At 31.8% G+C, this 7858-nt stretch overlaps 1 pseudogene; it reads right to left on the bottom strand.

Moving 5' to 3' along the window:
* Window positions 1-5214: 5214 nt before the first annotated feature.
* On the bottom strand, window positions 5215-5328 carry LOC144233050 (U6atac minor spliceosomal RNA; annotated as a pseudogene).
* Between the last annotated feature and the right edge of the window lie 2530 nt (window positions 5329-7858).

Here is a 7858-nt window from a genome sequence, read left to right as displayed (position 1 = left end):
CATACAAAATACGCTCTCAGACCACAGTTAATAAGGAATCAATAACAAAATGAAGCTGTTTTTTAGAAGTATACAGATTGAAAAGAAATTAAATTGTGTTTACAGAAAACATGATTGTCTATGAGAAAATCCATAATCTATAGGGAACTCTCCTGAGTATTAAGCAAGTATAGCAAGGTTGCTGGATACAAAGTTAATATACAGGCATCAATTCTTTTCTTATAAGCCAGAAATGAACAGTTGGGATTTGGAATTAGAAAGAAAATCACAAAGATGTAAATTAACCTACTCAACACAGCAGTAATCATGGTGCACATTTTTATGAATTCTGATAATACCTAAGAGCATCTTTTGAAATTCTAGAACTATACAGAAAACAAAATCCAGTAATTTCTTCTGTTTTTTACAAAATCTTTGATAAATTTTCCTGCTAATATCTCTCCTTGTCATCATAAATTATTTCCAAAGATTATTTTTATTATAAAAAACATTATTAGGTTCTTCCTGATTATTTCATAAATGCAGTACTATCTTCATTATGTAACTTTTCTTGATTTTGTTTTACAGGGATAAGTCATAAACAACTAATTGATTTCTATAAACTTTTCTTAATGTTTATTTTTGAGAGAGAGAATACGAACTGAGGAGGGGCAGAGAGAGAGAGAGGGAAATGCAGAATCTGAAGCAGCCTTCAGGCTTTGAACTGTTAGTACAGAGACTGATGGAGGACTTGACCTCAAGAACCATGGGATCATGACCTGAGCCAAAGTTGGATGCTTAACACACTGAGTTACCCAGGCATCCCAACTGATTAATTTCAAGGCTTGAACGTCTGTCTAAAAATATTCTTCAGGAATCTTGTATGAAATTTTTAAAAGCCTTTAGTATTTAGCTATTCATTCAGATTACTAGGAAACTCACTGAAGGAAACTGCTCTCACTAGATTTTAAGAGCAGTATTTATAAAGATGGGTAAATTATATTCTTTGAGAGTCCACCAAAATTTACTAAATCTCTTTCTTATCTGCAAAAGACCTTTCTCACCACCTTTAGGACAAGGACAGTATAAGCCAACTACTAGGCCAGTTTTACTCTAGGATTTTGTAGACCTTGGCTTCATCTGACTTTTATATGTAGATTTTGTATTCTGAAATTTTATTGAATTTATTGATTAGTTCTAAGAGTATTTTGGTGGAGTTTTTATGATTTTTTTATATCTAAGATCATTTCACTTGCAGATTAAGATAACGTTATTTTTTCCTTTCTTATTTGGCTACCTTTTATTTATTTTTTTTGCCAAATTGCTCAGACTATGACTTACAGTATTACAATGAATAGGAGTAGTGACAGTTGGCATGCTTGCCTTGTTCTTGATCTTAGAAGTAAAGATTTGATATTTCACTGTTGATTTTGATGTTAGCTGTGGGCTTGTCATATATGGCTTTTATTATGTTGAAGTATGTTTTTTCTGTTCTACTGTGTTGACAGTTTTATCATAAATGGTTATTGAATTTGGCCAAATGTTTTTTTTTCTTATCTATTGAAAGTATTCTATGATTTTTATCTTTCATCCTATTAATTTCGTATATCACATTTATTGATTTGGGTATACTGAATCATCCTTGCATTTCCAGGGATAAAACCCAGTTGACTGTGGTATATAATCTTTATTTTAAGAAAAAAAATAATGTTTATTTTTGAGAGAGAGAGACAGAGTGTGAGTGGGGGAGAGGCAGAGAGAGAGGAAGATGCAGAATCTGAAACAGGCTACTGACTCTGAGCTGTTAGCACACAGCCTGTGTGGGACTCAAACTCGGGAACTATAAGATCATGACCTAGGCCAAAGTCAGATGCTTAATCGACTGAACCACCCAGGCATCCTCCCTTTTAATGTAGTAATGAATTTGGTTTGCTAGTATTTTGGTAAGAATTTCTGCATCGGTATTCATCTGGAATATTGGCCTGTAGTTTTCTTGTAGTGTCCTTATCTGGCTTTGGGATCTCTGTTTTCTGACTGTATCATTTTAAGAGCTTTTCCCAAACATTTAATGGAACAGAACATAATGGGTAAATAGTTTCTGCAGTAGGCACCTAATTACCATTAGACTTAGCTGGCTTGATGCATAATGAATTATTGGAAAATACCTTATTTGAGCTTTAGTAATGCTAATAGTATTTATTGAATTACGTTTTATATTTTCTAGAGGCAAATTTATTTTTGTGATAGTATGAATGAGTTTTACTGCACCGAAGTCCCCACAGACTGAAAATTAATAATCACTTTAAACAGAACTGAAATGGAAGATTAAAAATAGCTTGTGTCTTTACTTTGAGTTATAACATTAATATTTGGTGCTTTGTTGGTTCAAATTCACTATACGCTTTTGGCCTCTTATATGAAAAAGAAAAAAATTCTCAAAACTCAAAATAGCAATATTTTAAGCAATATTAAGTGAAGAATGGCATTATGGTATAGAGGACATATTTCACCTTTTAATTAAGAACTAAATTTAATGTACAACTTAATCAAAGTTAGTGACTCCAAACCCTTCACAAAACATTTTCTCTTGAATACAGGTTCTGAGCACTTTTATTGAAATGCAGACTGTTTTTATTCTTTTCAACATAACGAATATGACATTTAATTTTTTTCAAGATTTATAGTACCTAGTATCCTTAATTTATAATACTTATAAATGACTACCACAAGAAATGTGTTTTCAGAAGAATGATTTAACTAATTGGCAGGTAATTAATCTTGAAAAGGGAGACTAATTAAACAGTTTTCTCAGTCATAAATATGCTCTCATTGTTTTGAAGAGCACTATGTTACTGCTACTTCTATAATTCATTACATAACAAGTCAGGAAAATTAAATTATTATAGTTATTTGGGATAATGCTGAAATACTTGTTACCTAGAATGTAAAGATTTAAATGATTTCATTATGCAGAACTTTAGACATTTTGGAAAGAACAACCCCATAGTGAGCAAAATATTTTAAAATTTCTTTGTGCTTCTGAAGTTATTAAAACACTTGTAGTATTTAAATGTTTTAGAAATTTGTTTTTTAAATCTTTTTGTAAGAATACAGTATATAATACATATAACAAACAAAAATGTGTTAATTGACCTTCTAGTATCAGTAAGGTTTCTAGTCAACAGTAGGTTATACGTGGATTTTTTATTGTATGGGGTTTTTGTGCCCCTAACCCTTGCATTGTTCAAGAGTTAACTAGTTATACACTGAATCACTTTGTGCTTTGGGCAACAAAACCTCAAAAGCACATTTAATTTTCAAGACAATTTTTCTGAATTTGAGGGCTACCAATACTCTCTGTATGTTTAGAGAGCTTTAATTTTATCACTTTCAACTTCATTTGAAAATAACAAATGATATTGACAATGTCAAAGGGAAGTGATCTTTGGATATTTACTTTAATAAACAGGTATTTAAAAAATCTGTAACAAGCATTCCAAATGTAAATTGCTATTTCCATACTATTTAATGGTGAAATACAGGAGTTTATATTCTGAATAATTTACATGATCGTTTATTCTTTTCATAGCTTTATGTATATTTATAGCTTAACATTTGTTGTTTTATTCATATTACCTCATATTATCCCCGAACAGCTTTTTAGGTAGGCTTTAAAAAAAAAAAATTGATTGTATAAGGAAGGAAACTGTGAAGAGGTAAAAATAGCACAAAAATCACTTGCAACAGAATATTAATACTGGGTGCATCTAGTTTACTACTTTGCTACAGAAAGTGTGGTCTATTCACTAGAAGCTTTGGTATTACCTTGTTGGAAATGCAAGTCCATACGTCAAATCTTTTGATTCAGAATTTGTATTTTAACAAGAGATACATGTGATTCTTTTGCACATTGAAGTTTGAGAGGTACTGGTTAAATATCTTTTCACATTTTATTTGTTTTAAAGTATAGATTTTATTATTATTCACATATGGTGAGGCCAACAGATCATGAGACCATTACCATTGGAAAGATAGTTTGTTACTCACAATTCCCAGGAGGAGGAGGTATATATACCAGGGCATACAGGAGACCACACAGGGAGGCACCAGCATCAGTCAGGAGGCCCAGGGAATGAGGGGGAAATGTGGGCAAGAACTGTTATCGTAATTTCTTGGGAAAAGCAAGGCAAGGCAAGATAAGCAGGGTTAGGATTGACTAGTTTAAATAATTTCAGGGGGCTTCCAGTATAGAGACTGTTTCTAGTTTTCTGGCACTTGGCAAGGGGTGAATAGATCAGAAAAATAGTGGTTTAGAGTTTAAGAACCCTATGAAGGAGGTATGAGTATGGGCTCTGAATTGGTTATTTTGCATATAAAAGCCATGCTCAATGGTGAGTCTTTTACTATTTCTAAGAATTAATTTAGCCCTGGGAGAGGCAGTCTCTCTAGGGTCAGCAAGTCCCCAACATGTGAAAGCATCAGAGAAACAGAAAATAAAATGGGATGATTAATATATTATAACATAGAGTAAAACTTCATCATAATGTAATAAGCAGAGTCCACAAACTTCATTATGTAGACTGTGGAGATGCAGTTATTGCAAGGTTAATGAAAAGACTGAATGAGGCTGTCCAAGTATCCCCTGGAATTCCCAGGGGTATGGCTGGGTAGATTATCTCCATTCAAGTTCTGGCTATCTATGGGCATAGATCGCCTAGAGGTTGGAAGCAGCTTTTTATTTCTTTCTACATGGAAATTGTTCTGATTCCATGGACTTCAGGAGCCCAGCAGCAATTTCAGCAATAACCCCATGAATTGGTATCCATTTCATTGGCCCTGGAATTTGGGCACAGAAAATACTGAAGGCAGGAAACTTGCTCTCACCTACCTGCTTTCTCCCCACCAAGCCTAACAGTCCAAGGTTTTGAGTTATCCCTATTTGAGGATGTGGGAGAAGAATATAATGCAATTGTCAATCATGTTATATCAGGATTAATGAAGATGGTAAGAACTAGAGAGTCACTTGGCACCAGCTAAAGAAAAATAGTGATGTTATCCACTTGTTGAGTACCTACTATTATGCTAGATACTACACTAATGTTAATCCATTTAGTCTTAACATACAAATATGAAAATGAAGGCTGAAAGTGATTTAGTAATTTGACCAAAATTATTACATGTTGGAGACTGTGTTAAATGTTATCTTCCTCTGACTTAAAAGCCCATGCATTCCCTATAGGCACATTTTTTGTGTCACAAAGTAGATGACAATGCTTAAATAGTTTATGTACTATAAGAACTTTTCTGTTCTTATTAAGGAAAGTGCTGATCTCTCCGTTTATGGGTTCATTATGTTACCATCAGTAAGAGATAGAAAAAAATCCTGATTCCTCTGAAATGGCTAGGGTTTAACTTCTTTAGGTCAGCTTACTTTACTATTGGCATCTTCAAATCTAAATTACTTATCAAATTTGGAATGTTTCCAGGACTGCCTTTGGTTGGCTTATCTGGGTTGATAAATTTATGATATAATTTAGAAATAACATTTAACTCAGGACAAAAGGAATTTCTGTGGAGATGTATAAATATGGGAGAAAGGAGTTTATGTTTTATGGTAAAGTAATACTTTACATTTTAATCACTTATTGAGATATAATTTACATATAATTAAACAATTTTAAGTGTATGATTTAAAAATTTTGGCAAATATATACTGTCATGTTATGTTTTTCATATATATATATGTTTGTCAGGCATATTGGCTTAAGCGATCATTTATCCTCTATAAAATAGAATCATATTCTTTTTGTGTAGGTAATATGTTATTCAAGATTATTGTATTCTTTATAACTTACTTATTTCCTGTACTTTAGTATATTATTGTTACTCATAAGCTTTTAGAACAACTCAGTGCAATGCCAATTTAAATTTCTCATGAAAAGTTTGTGTGACAGATGAATTACTATGGAAAAAAGAGTAATAGATTACAACATTATAATAAGTTTTCAAAAAGGGATAAAATGCCATTCAATGCAATATTATGAATACTTTACTAAACATCATATAGATATAACACATTAACATAAATTGTTCTCAGATTTTAACTTCCATCACAATTACCTCAAAGGCTTATGAAAACAGATTGGTGGGTCCTATCCCCAGTTTTTCATTCAGTAGGTTCCAGGTGAGGTTGATATTGCTGGTCTTGGGACCATAACTTGAGAGACAGTCCGTTAGATATGTGTCTTTTAGAATCATTTAGCAATGTGTCAAAATGTATTTCTTATGTCAATATAATAAAGTTTTTATTAATATTATTTCTGTCATTTAAAAGACTGGAATGAGTTATAAGTTACTTGTTAAAATAAAAGACAGAAAATAGGTGAATAAAATTTTGTAAAAGTAAAATATACAAAGTCCCAAAACAGCCCAAATAGTATTCCAGGATATTCATTCCATGACAATAATTTTTCTTTTTCTTTTTTNAACAGTTTATTTTTGCTCTTGATTCCCTTGCTTTTGGGGATGTGTCAAGTAAGAAGTTGCTGCGACAATAATTTTTCAATAAAAATGTTTTAGTTCCAGAAGCACAAGCAGTAACGTCTAAAGGCAATTCAGAATATTGTATGACTAGGCATTGTTTATGCAACTCTTCTGAAGGAAACTGTTCTTTTCCTTTAAGAAGTCTTGAGGATATATTTTATTTACTTTGATTCTATTTTCCTATCTCAGAATATTCACATTTATACATTTCAATGTTTTTTCTGTCAATTTTATGAAAAATATATCTCATTATATAATTTTTAACTTTCTTTAGAAGATTATATACTAGATTAATGGGCATAAACCTGATGTCTTTCATTTTATTCAAGTATGCTTGAAATAGATGTTTTTAAATAGATAATTGAAGAAGAAATTAATTTTCCTTTTGGGGGTATTTTTCATAACCAGAAATTAATAAAAGCTAGGGTTCAATTTTAATTACATGGAAATTATTTGGAATGAAATCTATAAAGTGATGCCAAAAGCATTGCTATAAAAGAGTGACTTTCTCATTTCAGAACCTGCTATTATCTTTTATTTCCTTTGAGATCATACTCTTCATTCCAGTCATACTCAACTCTTCTCTGAAGCTGTCCTACCGCACTTTCACTATTCAGCAACATTCTAGCCATGATGGTTTATAAATTCAAATAAATCATCCCTTATCTCTGCAGAACTTCAAGTGTATCTCTGCTTTCCTCTCACACATCAAATGTTTTCTCTTCCCTTTCCTCACCTAAAAATAATTTACTGGTTACTGAAGGATTATTTCCAGTTCCAAATACTCCAAGAGGCCTGCCTTTATAATTCCCAACAGCATATTTCTCATCTTGCTAACTTTTCATAGAGATTATTTTACTCAAAATATATTTGGAATCTGATTACATTGACTATTATAGGTCTTTGATTTGCTTTAAAAAATCTTTATTACTTAATACACATACATATTACCCTCAACAAGAGTATCAATGTCCTTTAAAAAAAATCTTTATTACTTAATACGCATACATATTGCCCTCAACAAGAGTATTAATTTCTCAGTCGAGTATTATATCATGTGCGTTGTTTGTGTTTTCTGTAGTTCATAGACATTGCCAAAGTTTGTAGTCCTCTAAAAATCTCAAATTGATTTAGACATTATCCTGTTCATGTAAAATAACAAATGAACTACAATAATCTTGCTGGGGGGAAAAACACAGTTCTTTAAAATGAAAGTACTTTGTGTGTTCAAAGGGAATTAAATACTTAATCAGTGATATGAAACATGAGTGATAGGACAAAGAGGATTGAATCTTTGGAAGTCAGAGGTTTTAAAGAGCTTGTAGAAGCTCCTTTG

The sequence above is a fragment of the Crocuta crocuta genome, unplaced genomic scaffold (genome assembly GCF_008692635.1).
Source record: "Crocuta crocuta isolate KB4526 unplaced genomic scaffold, BGI_CrCroc_1.0 scaffold742, whole genome shotgun sequence".
In the NCBI taxonomy this organism is placed as follows: Eukaryota; Metazoa; Chordata; class Mammalia; order Carnivora; family Hyaenidae; genus Crocuta; species Crocuta crocuta.
Note: the sequence above shows the minus strand (reverse complement) of the source record. Positions and strands in the feature narration are given on the sequence as shown.